The 15,275-nt window shown below is 34.8% G+C and overlaps 1 protein-coding gene across 4 annotated transcripts in view; it reads right to left on the reverse strand.

The window, feature by feature from the left end:
* PCSK5 (proprotein convertase subtilisin/kexin type 5) overlaps positions 1-15,275 on the reverse strand; it is a 594,760-nt gene that overhangs the window by 243,568 nt on the left and 335,917 nt on the right. The window contains exon 11 of one of the 4 annotated variants that reach the window (XR_012472398.1): positions 12,586-12,682. The exons of the other annotated variants lie outside the window; for them this stretch is intronic. The gene's annotated coding sequence lies outside the window, so the exon portion shown is untranslated. The remainder of the gene's footprint in view (positions 1-12,585; positions 12,683-15,275) is intronic. 4 annotated transcript variants of the gene reach the window in all.

The raw sequence follows: 15,275 nt of genomic DNA on the forward strand, positions 1-15,275 counted from the left end.
GGGGGGTTGGTATTATTATTATTATCCTCATTTTACAAACTGGAAAAGTGAAGTCAACAGAGATTAATTGACTTTTCCAAGGTCACACAGCTAGTAATGTTTGAGCTCACATTTGAACTCAGTTCTTCCCAACTGTGGGTCCAGCATTCTATTCACTGTGCTATCAAGCTATGCCCTCTTCATTCAACTTCTTACTACAATTTTTCCTACTACAACTTTTGTTGTTATTTGTGTCTGACTCTTTGTGACCCCATTTGGGGTTTTCTTAACAAAGCTACTGGAGTGATTTGCCATTTCCTTTCCCTACTCTTTTTACAGATGAGGAAACTGAGGCAAACAGGATTAAGTAACTTGCTCAGGGGCAGACAGCTAGTAGGTGTCTGAACTTTGCTACTTTGTTCCAGAATGCTCTACTACTTTTATCTTTTACCATTATCACATTCTATCTTGCATCATACTTATCTATGTGTATATGACTGTAAGTACCCTACGACTGACTGCGATTACCTTAAAAGGGCAGGAACTGAGTCATTTTTCTCTCCTTTTAAACTCTAGCACCAAAACACAGATTTCTGGACATAGAAAATACTTAAATATCTATTGAATTAAGGAAGCATTCTCATATAAGAAGGGAACATCAAATTTCCTTTGCTTTCTGAAAATCCCTTATTTACAACAAGCTCTCTTCTATAAAGAAACTCACTAAAAGTATCATAAACAGAAAGAAATATGGAGGGATTGGAAAAGAAGGAAGTGTCTAGCTTATGAAAATTTTTTCCCCTATTCTTGCAGAGAAATGACCCTTGGTTTTTTTTTTTCTAAAAGGAATTCTCTTTGAGTGTGAAGATACAAGTAATATGGAAAAGATTCTTTTATAGTCATACTTACTCTATTTTTTTTTTTGGTAGAGACGACCAGGAATGCACATATGGAGGAATGATACTGAGTGGCAATTAGCTTATTCTCATTTGTTAATTTGACAGAAATCACAGTATTCTTCATTGGATAACTTTGGAAATTTTGGTATCGCAATAAAATGATGCCTTTTCATTGAAGGCATCATCCTGATTCCCCAGTGTGTGAAAGGAGTTTAACTGCTTTTAAATGCCATACGGCCAGTGAGTTAATAGCAAATGTAAAAATTGAGAATTCAGATTCTGGGCAAAGGGACAAATAGTTCTATTCAAAGCAGGAGGGATGTTTCCAACTTTAAGGCAATGTCCTCGAATGCCATTCATTGTACCTCTTGTATGTTCTCATGACCTTATGATGAAATCACAAGGAGAACTGGGAAAACAGTACAGCTTGAAACGTCTCCTTGTATATTTGAATTTGCTTTATATTGTTATGGGTTCTGGCACTGATATCAAGATCTCCTGTATTTAAAATGAGGACAGATGAATACATCTGCACAAAAATCCTGTTTTTTAAAAGATACAACAACATTAAACTTTTCTTGGATCATGCTGGAAGTCCTGCTAATTCCTGGACTTGTTTCTACAGCTGGTGCAGGCCCTATTTACCACGCATGAAGTCTAAGGGTATTGAGTTTGCAGGTGGTCAAAGAAGAACATTCAGGCATTTCTAAAAAAACTGAGAGACACTATGGCCTTGGATTCTGAATGATCCTGTCTAAGCCCAAATAACATAAGTGGCCATTTGTTGGTTCTAACCCAAAGGGAAGAGTCTGAAATCATTCAAGGGAGTAAAATTAGAGAGCCATGTCTATGAAAACAATAATGATTTTTTTTTAAAAACAAACACAAATATTTCACAGTTCCATCACTAAATACTGTTTTCACTTATTTTGGAGCATACATGATGTGTTGGAAATGCATGACTGATGAGTCAGAACTGGTCATTTCAGTCACCCATTTGCCTGAGGTAAATCATGAGAAGTAGGGTGGTGATGTTTGGAAAAGAAAACCAAGTCTGAGGCAGGTAGCATAAAGAAATCAAATTTATGCTAATAGGATAGGATAGGGACTATACATTTGACTTGAGAGATTTAGAGAACTCCCTTGTGAGACTTCCTCTGAAATGCATAGGAAAGGGTTGGGAGTATAACTAACTGCTTATAGGAAGCAGAGATAGAAGGGAAGGGGAAAAGGTGGTCTCAGATAGAGATTTCTTTATGAAATGGAGAGAAAGAGAAAGAGAGAGGGAGAGAGAGAGCGAGAGAGAGAAAGAGAGAGAATGAGGAAGAAAAGAAGAGAGAGAAAAACAGAGACAGAAAGAGAGAAAGAGGCAGAGAAAGAAATAGATGAGGGGAGAGAGAGAGAGAGAGAGAGAGAGAGAGAGAGAGAGAGAGAGAGAGAGAGAGAGAGAGAGAGAGAATAAATATAGGAAAAATAGTCTTCAAATCTCTGTCCCTTTTTTCCTTTTTTGTTCATTCCTCTGCTTTCCTTCCTATCTCTGCTATTTACTACCTGCTTAACCCTGGGCAAGTCACTTATAAATTCTTAGAGTCTTGGTTTCCAATTCTGTAAAAAATGGGAATTAGACTAGATCATTTCTAAGTTCCCTTATAATTTTATATCATTGCTCTTTTGATAGCCCTATTTCCTTCAACTCTTCTGAAGGAATACATGTGCTAAATCCTTGCAAAAGTTACATGTCCTTAACTCTATTTCATTCATTCTACCCCTCCCCCCGACATACACCATCCTCATGGTTCATGCAGGTTATAAATCTACATGTCTTCTCGTCAGCAGTCATGAAATTATATAAATGAAATAGCATCTTCAAATCTTCTTCCTCAGGCTCATAAACTACCTCTCTCCCTGAGTTGTTTTGAGGAAAGTACTTTTTATCCTATGTAGTCATAAATGTATAAGGGCCTTCTTCCCAAAACATCAATAGCAATAATTATTTTAATCATTATAATAGGGATGGGGGATCCTTCTACCCACAAAGGCCAGCACCTTGAGGAGTTGTTCAGGGAAGAGGTGCCAAAAGCAGACCACTTATAGCCTACAACGCTCCCAAGGGCAGCTGAAGCAGGTAATTGGGAAATATTCAACAAAATAAACAGAAAATATAATAAAATAGATAATAATATGTTGTTTTTTAAGCTGAGAGGCTGCTAGTAAGAATCCTTATGTTCAGGTTACTGGCTCCCTTTTCTATATGAGCTTGATACTACCAGTCTAGGTTCCTGAGAGAATTAGGTGTTAGTACATCTCAAAGGCCACACACATGCATAGAACTTTATGGTTTACCAGCTTATTTTTTTTCATGATCTTATGGCCTATTTGAATAAATCTAAACTTCCCTCAATACATATGGTTCTTCAATCACGTTCATTTGTATGACAAAAACAATGAGAGCAAAGATAATGAGAGGGCACTGATATATTTCTATTTAAGCCTCACTGCACATTCTTACATTTTCTTTCTATCAACTATATTTGAGATTTTGAGACCCAAGTTTATTATAGTGTGATCATACTCAGTCCCTTGGTTGTGTTAAGAAAGCCAGGAATTTGGGTTATCGTAGATGATTCCTAATAATTATATGTGAAAAGGACATTGAAAAAGAAATGTATTTTGGGAAAGTTCAATGAACATTTTGGGTTAAGGTATATCAAGCATGAACTGAAGAGGCATAAATAAAACTTTTCAAGACTTTCAAGACCCATCTGTCCAGCCACTACCAGTTCACCAGGCCTATTTACCATGGACCTGTCTATCCTAGGGTTCTCCCTTTCCCTCTTGGTCTTAGAATAATAATCAAATTCATATTATCATTGCTAATGGCCAGAGTACAACAATCTCCTACCCTGCACAATCCATATAACGACCCAGACAAAAGCTCCTTTTCTAAATCACACCATCTTTCTTCTATATTTGTCTACCCAGAGTCTTAGGTAGTGAGTTGCATACAATATGAACTTAATAAATGTTGTTGTTCAGTCATATTTTCAGTCATGTTGAACTCTTCATGATCCCATTTGAGGTTTTCTTGGTGAAGATACTGGAGTGGCTTGTTATTTTCTTTTCCAACTCATTTTACAAATGAAGAACTGAGTTAAACAGGGTGCTCTATCCACTGCACTATCTAGCTGCTCCAGGTGATTATTTGCCAATTGTCTAATTGATTGATTCTCTTCTTTCTAATTGCCAGACCATTCCTACTTGAAAGAAGTGAAGTAATTTTGTTGTATGCTTTGTTTTATTTTTCTTCAGATCTGTGACTTCATCCCATAAGGATCTGTGAGTGTGGAAAGGTCCTCCTTTTTCAAATGTGGAATCTTTATAATAATTCTTTTGCAACTTATAGTCAAAAGAAGCAAAGAGAAAGAGGATAGAGGGTTAAATCTAGAGTCAGGAAGATATAATTTCAAGTCTGACCTCAGATACTTATTAGCTATGCGACTTAGGACAAGTCACTTAACCAAGCATCTACTACCCAGGCTTGTGAGGAAAAAATGAGATAATCATTGTGAATCGTTTAGTACATACAGTAGCTGGTAGATAATTAGAGCTTAATAAGTCCTTCCTTGCCAAAATGTTGAAAAAGCTACTCAGCCTGTTTATATCAGAGGAGGGACCTGAATGAATCCAGAACTTCCTAACTCTTAGGCTGTCTACTAACTTCTCCATTCTTCCACAAAAAGCTTAAAAATGTAAAATAATTTCTTAATTCCCTTAAATGCTCATGCCCTTTCTCTCAAACCATGTTTATTTTCCTATTTAGTATTTATTTCATTTTTAAACTCTTTATATTTGATCTGGATACATATGGGTAGTTGCCATGTCTCCTGTTAGAATGTAAAGTCGTTGTAAGTAGGTCTTCCTGCTTTGCCTTTTTATCCCATCACCTAGTACAGTGACTATCCCATAATAGGCACTGAATAAATAATTGTTTGTTAATTAAATCATGCTTCTTGCATTTTGTTCTTTTTCTTAGCAAGATATGTTTGGAATTCAATAGATATTCCAGGCTCCTAAGACATACAGGATTGGAGCCTTTGCTAAATATAAAACTGGACACATACCTTCATTTCTGCTCTGCAGCTATTTTCTAAGGGTGAAACATAAAAAGAAGGCAAATGAATTCCATATGAAGTCAGCAAGCACAGGACATAAAGAAGGTATGCCTTGTCGCCTCTGTCTGGCAACACAAAAGTTGGATTGATACAAAAGAGTACTGACAATTTGGAGTCGACTATGTTAGAGAGAAATGATATTAACACAAAACTGAAGAAAACAGGTAAAAGATTTAAATTGATACATAATACATGCTTCTAGTACCCCAGGGATGCACGCAATGCTCTATATTCTTAACTATCACCTATGAACATTTCAAGGTACATGCCAGTTGATAATAACTGTCTTTCATTGAGCCTTTGACAGACCAAATAACAAATGTTACTATTTCTATTGTAGAGTAAGAGAAGAAAGAGAGAGGTTAGTGGCTTCCCCAAAATCACATGGTACAACAGCATCCCGAAGAGAAAGTTCAGTCAAAGAAAATTTGCAAAAATCTTTCATGGCAATTTCTGGTCTAACATGTTTCAAAGAATAATCTTGTGTTAACATCCATTAGCTTGGATAACTTGAATGGTTTTTTTCGGAGACATCTTTTTTCTTTGGTTTTGCTTTTTTTTCAAGAAAAAAAGAAAATGGTTGCAGCAAAATGACAGAATATCACATCTTGCAACAACATAAATTTCAGTGTTTGAAAGGAGGCCAGAAGATGATAACAATCTATTAAATATAACAGATCTGAGGTCAGAAATAAATAGCTATGAGTCAAAAACATGTGTAAAATTATTATTGAATGACAATTTGAATCCATATTAGCACACTCAAATTTTTATATATAGGGAGTAATGATAATTACATATGCCAGGGCTATCAGTTAAAAAAGGAAGTTGTTTTTGAAATAAATGCTGAAAACATTTTCCAAAATTTAAATTTGCTACCCAAAGATCTAGAATTAGGCAAGGGCTCTTAGCCTGGCTCCATGAATTTAGTTTTAAAAAGTACTTTGATAAGTAATTTCAATAAAGTTTGTTTTCTTTATAATTCTATACATTTTAAAATGTTATTTTGAAAAAGGTTTCAAACACATTACCAGATTGACAATGGGATTCATGATGTCAAAAGGGTGTTGCTTAGAGACTCTGCTTTAAACCATGTGTCATACTGTAGGTATCATCTAGAATGCATCACCTGCTCCTTCATGGCAAAATGTAGCCCTAGCTCTTCTTCCAAATGGCTCAGATCAATTTTCTCTGGGAAATTTCTTTTAACCAAATCGGTTTTGATTCCAAAAAATACAATCAGCAAAAATCACCAGTAAATCATCTTCCTATTCCCACAAATACATAACAACATATGTATAAAGATAATCCTTAGGACTCAGATTAAGCATCACCTTCTCCAGGAAGTCTTCAAAATTGCTAGTGTCCCATTCCTCATCTTGCCGATTACTTTGTGTTTATTTTATCTATTTCTTTATATGAGCATTTTGTTCAGATAGAGTGCAAACTACTTAAATATAAGGTCCAATTCACCTTTGCATTTGTATTCCCATTAAAGCATATAGTAAATGCTTAGGGATTTACACTGATATACACGTATATGGTATGCAAGCAAAACTACAAATCTATCTGTATCTAAAAAAGGATACATGCATATACAGCCACCTTTTCAGAGGTTTTTGTTGTTTTTAAGAAATTGGAATTGAGACAGATGTATTTCACTAATATTAGGAACTTCTGGCACTTAGAGACTGCATTCACTAAATACAGATCATCAACTCATCTGTAAACAAGCATCTTAGAGAATTAATCAAGAGGTTTAGACACTTATCCATGACTCTACACCTAGTATATATTAGCAGCAAGACTAAACTGAGGGATTTCTGAATCAAAGGCTGACTTTCTACTGACCATATCATAATGACTCTCACCTTCACAGCCAACTATGTGAAAATACTTGTGGTTGTTCATAAAGAACTGAACAGATAACAAGCCTCAATACATTCATATTGTTGGGCAGTTAGGTAGCACAGTAGATAGAATGCCAGACCTGGATCTGGGAAGACCTAAGTTCAAATCTGTCCTCAGACACTGTGTGACCCTAGGCAAGTTGCTTACCTCTGTTTGCCTGTTTCCTCATATGCAAAATGAGCTGGAGAAGGAAATGGAAAAACACTCCAGTATCTTTGTCAAGAAAACTCCAAATAGAGTCATAAAGCCTGGAGACAGGATGATCTAAGTTCAAGTCTGATGTCAGATACTCATTGTGTGAACCTAGGTAAATTATTTAACCCTGTTTGCCATAGATTCTTTGTCTGTAAAATGAGCTAGAGAAGGAGATGATAAATCACTGTAGGGTCTTTGTCATGAATGCCAAATAGGGTCATGAAGAGATGGACAACACTGAAAAATAACAACATGGTATATGCACTATTTCTTCACATGTCATGATTGTAATCTATCAGTAAGGCCCATATTATTAATAGTTTAGACGCCATCTAAAATTCTTTTCCAAACATAATTTTTAAAATATCAAAATCCAAGTAACTCCAAAATAAAGACAGAAAAAAGCAATAAGTGACAGTACAATATTTCATTTAGAGTTGAAAGTTATGATGGTACCCAATGAAGACAAAGCCCTTCAGTTATACTAAAAATAAACATAATTGCAACTACAGAATACAATCCTTATCTGCTCATTACTGATAGACATCTGTCAATTAGAGATGTTGCCTATATTCCATATGATTTTTGGAATCTATCTCATTACATGATGGCCATAGCATATAGACAGATGAGCACATCCACAACTCACATAGATACAAATGCAAACATTTGTGTTCATGTATCTATTTTTTTAAGGTTTTTTTGCAAGGCAATGGGGTGAAGTGACTTGCCCAAGGACACACAGCTAGGCAATTATTAAGTGTCAGACCAGATTTGAACTCAAGTACTCCTGACTCCAGGGCCAGTGCTCTGTCCACTGTGCCACCTAGCCACCCCATCATGCAGCTTTATATTATTACCTATTTTATTTCTATACTATTGTATGTTGAAATATGGCAATAAGTTCTTTATTTTATTTAACAAGCATGCCAACAGTAACAAGTAAAAATGAGTGCTATCCTTTTAAGTCTGCTCACATATGCTCCATTGATGCTAGATGGATTCAGAACATTTGTGGATCTTCTTTTTAAAAAATGCTTTTAGAAAACCATATAAGAAGACTAGTCATGTTCATCTGTAGCCATATTGTTTTCTAATGCTGTAAAGTATTGAATTGACTTGATCCTACATAATATTTGACTGTAAAAAAAACAAATCAAACTTCAGAGGGCCAAGATTTGCTACCATTGAAAAGATTCCAGTGATATGTTGTAGACTCTGAAGGCAATTCAATAGAATTCTTTGAAAAATGAGTGTCCTTGAAAAATTGATAGTGTCCATCAAAAGACATGGTTTTGAACATGACAACATATATTTGAATATCAATATTGAGATGTAGTTATTAAGAAGCCAGTCACATTACTTTTATTATCACACTTTTCATAATGACCATGTTCCAATAAGTAAAAACAAAAAACCAAACTCACTAGCAGACTTAATTTAGTTTGACTAGCATACCTTCAACAAATTATTAAAAATCAATTTTGTAGGTCAAATTCAAACTAATTTGAAATACAGAATTTAAAATTAGCTAAATAATGAACAGGGACAAATTATAGGCATATTAACAGGCAAAGATCCAAGTTGCAGGAGATAAAAAATTATATTCAATACAAAAAAAATTTATAAATGCCTACTATGTATTAAGAATGTGTCTAGTGCTTGAATATTAAAACTGAATTGCAAAAAGCTCAATAAAGCATTCAGTGCTTTTATCTCATTTTAGGATAGGGGTAGAGACCAGACCTATGATCACATTATTAGGGATTCTTAACAGGGGGTGCATAAACATGTTTTTGCAAAATTTTTTGATATTTTTGATATTCAGTGTTATTTACATATATCTAAACATAAATATTTAATATATTTCCATGTAATCAAAGTATTTAAATATAATTTGTTCTCTTTACAATTCTGTTTTTGATTTATGCATTTAAAAATTATTCTGGGAAGGGGTTCATGAGTTTCACTAGATTGTCAAATACATCTCCAACAGACACAAAACAAGATTAAAAACATTTGTATTGGCATAATGTACCTTTCAGTGAGAAAAGTCTCCTTAAAAATGCACCTTATAGGGGTGGCTAGGTGGCGCAGTAGATAGAGCACTGGCCTTGGAGTCAGGAGTACCTGGGTTCAAATCTGGCCTCAGACACTTAATAATTACCTAGCCATGTGGCCTTGGGCAAGCCACTTAACACCCATTGCCTTGAAAAATCTAAAAAAAAAATGCACCTTATAGTCATAGAGACTTGCCTAGAGCAATGAGATGTTAAGTGACCTGTTAAGGATCACCTAGCCAGGAAATGTCAGAGGCAGGTCTGAACTCAGGTCTTTCTCACTTTGATGCTAGCTCTCTGTCCATTCATTATGCCATTGAAAATCCAACAAATAGCACTCTCAATTTGGAAAGAGCTTCTGTATATTCCATACCAAATATGTCACTTGGTCCTATTTTCCCCGAGGTTTAAGACATATTGTGGCATGTAGAGAAGTACATTCACTCTACAGTCAACCATGGTACTATTTATCATAGAAATGGCAGGCTGGTCAGTTTTGGGAATGTGGTTTTAAGATCACCTTAAAGTGTAGTTTTCATCTTCAAAGCACTTTGAATATCAAGTTGATAGTATTCCTCTTATAACAGGAATTAGTTACCCACGTTTTGCATGTTACAGACATAAAGTGGTTCATTGGTTTTTCACAAAGGCCACAGAAAATTTCAGTGGCAGACCTAGTATTAGTCTACTAAAGCTGTGGTAACACCACTAAACCACTCAGGGCATAACTGTATCTATATTAACTAATTGCATTTCATATATAGATAATAAAAAACACAAGCATAAATATTACTGTGTTATATAGAGGGTAGGTATTTAGCAAGAAATCAATCTGTACTCTAGGGGAAATAACATACCATCACTGAATTACTGAGCAGCATGAAGAAAGCTACAACTCTCTTATAAAAGGTTTCTTTCTTTTCTTTTCTTTCTTTCTTTTTCTTTCTTTCTTTCTTTCTTTCTTTCTTTCTTTCTTTCTTTCTTTCTTTCTTTCTTTCTTTCTTTCTTTCTTTCTTTCTTTCTTTCTTTCTTTCTTTCTTTCTTTCTTGCAAGGCAATGAGATTAAGCGACTTGCCAGAGGTCACTTTTAAGGTCACTATTAAGTGTCTGAGGCTGGATTTGAATCAGGACCTCCTGACTCCAGGGTTCATGCTCTATTTACTGTGCCACCTAGCTGCCCCAGAAGGAATATTTCTAAGCTTCCATTATTTAAACATGTGTTGAACCCTCTGTCCATAATAGAGTGGGAGGGCAAAGGTTGCATTGCAAATAGAGATAAAGATTATAGTTACAGATATTGCTATGGACAGATTTTTTTTTTTGCATAGTATATTGTGCTAGTATGTGTGTGAGTATGTATCTATTCTATTAGATGTTTAAGCAAATCATAGTATAAGAAAAATAATTTAAACTATTCTTAATAGAAAAACTCTGTTTCATAGGTAATGTAACACTCTTTGGAGCAAGGAGGTGTGTGGGCTTTCAATGCATACCAAATGCTAAATTCATTCAAGGTAATATATTAAATAACTATGATTATATTTTTAAAATTATGCAAAACTTTAAAAAATTATGCAGGATTTAAAAAATATAAATATACAAGATGCCTCTGTTCACAGACTTAATAACATAAAGCAGGCAGCAAGTAGTACAGTGGATAGAGAACTGGGCTTAGAATCAGGAAAACTCATTTTCCTGAGTTCAAGTTTGGCTTTAGACAAGTACTAGCTGTGTGACAAGTCATTTACCCTTATTTACCTCAGTTTCTTTATCTGTAAAATGAGCTGGTGAAGGAAATGACACATCACTCTGACATCTTTGCCAAAAAAATCCCCCAAACAGGATCACAGAGAGTTAGATATGACTGAGCAATGACAGTTTATAACACAATAAAATCTTGTTTCCTTACAATTTTTAGTCAAATGTGTAGCTATTAAAATGCAGGATGTGGTAGAAAACCATCTAGAATGTCTGTCTGATGGATGATTAGCCCATACATTTAACACCATATGGATTTAAAGACAGACATGACTGAAATGACTGAATGATAAAAACAACAGCCTATTTAGAGCTGGAAAGGACTTCAGTGGCCACTAACCCCAGCCTTTTCCTTATAGATGTGGAAATTGAACCACAGTTAAATGACTTGCTCAGATATATATAATAAGTATCAAGACAGGATTTGGAATGTGATTTTAATAATGAATTGGGTCTAGTAATTAATGAGAAGGGAGTAGACTAGATACTATTTAGACAGTTTCTCAGCACTCTGATAACCTTCCCTTAGAACAATCCAGAGGCAAGAAAGACAGCAGGTGCACATACAATGGATACAATGTGGTATTAATGATGATTTCAGTACTAGAATTAGCATAAGAAAAATCACCAAAGCCATTTAAAACCATAAAAGGAGGTAAGTCAATAATATAATGAGAGACCATGTATCCAAGAAATTTAGAAAGATCAGAAGAAGGATTCTAGAACTATTGGGAAGATCTAATAGAAGGAATCGTAGACAAAAATCACATAGGAAGGGAAATCATGTTTAGGTTGTAACCTGAACAGTTAAAGATAATAGTAACATTCTGATCTAAAAAATAATGAAAGAATTTTCCAATTATCTTGTTATATTGGGTAGAATAAGTATATCTTTCTCCCTCTGGGTAACTTATAAATAAAGATATAAATAGCTTTTTTTGTATGTGGGACTAAGGTTTTTCCAAGATGGGTAAATTGGTTCTAATTTCATTTCTATCTAGTTTATGGACTAGTTCACCTTAACCTTTCTCCATAAATGCATTGTGCATATTACTAGGTGAAATGATCTGCATATCTTTAATCATAGTTGAATTCCACGGGTACAACCTATGATAAAGCAAGTGGACAAACCATCTTATCTAGATGTCAAAGGGAGAACATCATTTGTACAAGGATATAAAAGAAAATAGGGAATTATGTCCATTCAAATGTCAATGCATCAGAAATAATTTTATAAGCTCCTGTTAAAAATGGAATACATTTAAACACTTCCAGATTCAATTCAACACGTGGCATGCTTAATGATCTCAGCACTTCTAATTATTTTTAATAAGTGTTACAAATTGAAAGCAAGTCAGGCAGGTATTAAAAATATATTGGCACATCTTAAAATGATCAGTCCTACCAGCTGAAATAAAATGATGGCAATTAAAAGTAATAAAGGTTGTTAAAAGTTAAGGCCTGGGATACTAAGAAGGCCTGTTAGACTGTCAATGGTTTTCCCTAGGCAAAGAAATCAGTTAGAAAATAAAAATATCTAGCAGTTTAGTGGTCTTCAAAGAAAGAGCTGGGGACTTGCAGCAACATGCTGGTAGTAAAAAAGAGACTTACATAGTCTGGGAGGGCAGTGAAATGGAAGGCGTGGTAAACTTGTTCACACTTAGTTGTCATTTTTGATTTTCAATGACATTTTTTTTCATTCTTTCGCCTAGTAAAGATGACAGAAGGTCCTAATTTATTATCTGACAGCTATTCCTGTTTCTTAATTAATACCGTTTAACTGCATACAGTCACAGAACATTTGAACATTTAAAAATATTTAGAGTGAAGATTTTCTTCATTTCATGCTATCAACTCATTATGAGTTCATACCCAGATCAAAGGGACAAACAGGTGGTGCAGTGGATCAAATATTAGACCTGGAGTCAGGAAGACTTGAGTTCAAATCCAGCCTCAGAAAATTACTATCTAGGTGACCTTAGACAAGTCACAACCCTATTTGCCTCAGTTCCTCATCTATAAAATGAGCTAGAGAAGGAAATAGCAAAATACTCCAGGATCCTTGCTAAGAAAACCCCCAAATGGGGATCAGACAACAACTGATATCAAAGATAAGGGTTAAGGAAAAAGTAACTCAGTAATTTAGCTTCCATATCCCTATATAATCTGGTGGGAATGGTAGTCATGACTAGGGCAAAGTATTTAGGCTCTAGTTTCATGGGTCCAGATTTAGTGAGAACTGGCAATATAGCAATCTCTCAGTATTAGAAATAATGGAGTTTAGCACCAAGGTATCAAGAATATTACAACTACTTAAAATAAGATATTCTTGATGAGTTTTTCCTTAGACTAGTCCCCTATCCCTTTGCACATACCTGAGGCAACATCTCTAGTGGGTTTGGAGGATGCATTTCAGGTTTCTTTTCACAGGCACAAACTTTGCTAGTTAGGACTCAAGGGGTTTTGCAGTTTTTCTCCATATTAGAATAATTCAAGTTAACCTTCAAGGAATACCTTAAAATGACCTTTAATGTCCTTAAAATATCCTTAAAAATGACCTTCCTCTTTGGCATTGATAGCATAGGATGAATTAATGGCTTTCACAGATTTGATTTCTTTGACCTCAGTAGCCAAATCCACTTCCCAAATTACATTCTGCATATTGAATTTGAGAAAGATTTTTAAAGTGCCGATTATATTGTAAAGTGATGTTTGAGGGGTTCTATGCTAAGGAGTGTTTTCTTTTTGTTTTTGCCACTCTAGTTAAGCTGTACTTTTGGTAGTCAGGGAAGGTTTAACCATATGTCAAATAATTTGAGACCTCAGGGAAAAGAAATGGAAATAAATTTTAGTTTCTAGATATTAATCATCAATAATAGCTAATAATTATGAGAACAGCTAATATTTATTTAGTGCTCAAGGGTTTGCAAAGAGTAATGAATACATTATTTTATTTTATCTTCACAATAATCCTGAAGAAGTTATCCTCATTTTACAGAAAAAGAGATTGAGGCAAAAAAGGAATTAATTGCTTTTCTTGAATCACAGAGCTAGTACATGTCTGAGTCAGAATTTGAACTCAGATCTTACTAATTCTCATTTAGCATTTTATTCAAGTCATCAACTTTCTACAGTCAAATCAGGTAAACTACACTGTTTAAGTGCACATATTCCACCTCCTTATCCCTCTCTTCTGACGTTCCATGGTCACAATCTAATGTATTATTTGTCAATAATAATCATTTAAGGGGCAATTAGGTGTTGAAGTAAATAGAGCACCAGGTCTGGAATCAGAAAGATCTGAGTTCAAATGCAGGCTCAAGCAATTACTAGCTGTGTTACCCTGGGGAAGTCACTTACCCTTGTTTGTCTCACTTTTCTATCTACAAAATGAACGGGAGAAGGAAATGGCAAACCACTTCACTATGTCTGCCAAGGAAATGGCAAACCACTTCACAATGTCTGCCAAGAAAACCCCATTTGGGATCATGAAGAATCAGACATGACTGAAACAACTGAACAACAAATCAAGTAAAGAAGACTTAGCTTGTCTTTCCAAAAATTGGAGACTCACTGACTTGGATTTGAATGTACTTAGGGTTGTAACTGGTTATGATAATAGCAAAATAATATATGTATAGAGAGGAAATAAAGGGAGAGGGGAAAAAAGAAATAATATTATAGATATTAATTGCAGTCACTTCTTAGAGTTTCAAATATGGTTCAGTGACATAATATTAAAATTTAAGATTTAGTCCTCAAAAGGCAAAATGTCATTCAATTACCTTTTTTTTATACCCCATCTGAGCCCTGAAAGATATGACCCTTTCCTTGACTTGCTGTATTACTAGGCTTCTGACAGTCTGTAAGCTTTCTTCCTCATATTAAGAATATAACATTTACATTTTTTATATTTTAAATATAATCCTTATATCATATATATTGCTATGGAATAGGATGGAACTGGATCTGTGATTTAATTAGTGGAGGGAGCTTGGGAGAGGGCATTATTTCTGATTTATATTGTACTTTCTCTGCCACTTCGAATCTTGAGTTGATGTCTGGGGCATTACGAAGATGTCAAACAATTAATCAACAATCACTATATGAATCACTATATGAAATGCCCTGGATATACAAAGAATAAGTCAGTACAAAGGCATGGGGTTAGGAGATGTAGCTTCTTGTGTGAGGAACAGTAAATACTGTGAAATGATTGGGCTATAAAATTCAAGAAGGGAAGGCAAGCAGAGTTTGAATGAAATATTAAATTGGTATTAAATGAACCCTCAAGGGGAGGG

This window comes from Macrotis lagotis, chromosome X (genome assembly GCF_037893015.1).
Source record: "Macrotis lagotis isolate mMagLag1 chromosome X, bilby.v1.9.chrom.fasta, whole genome shotgun sequence".
Classification (NCBI taxonomy): Eukaryota; Metazoa; Chordata; class Mammalia; order Peramelemorphia; family Peramelidae; genus Macrotis; species Macrotis lagotis.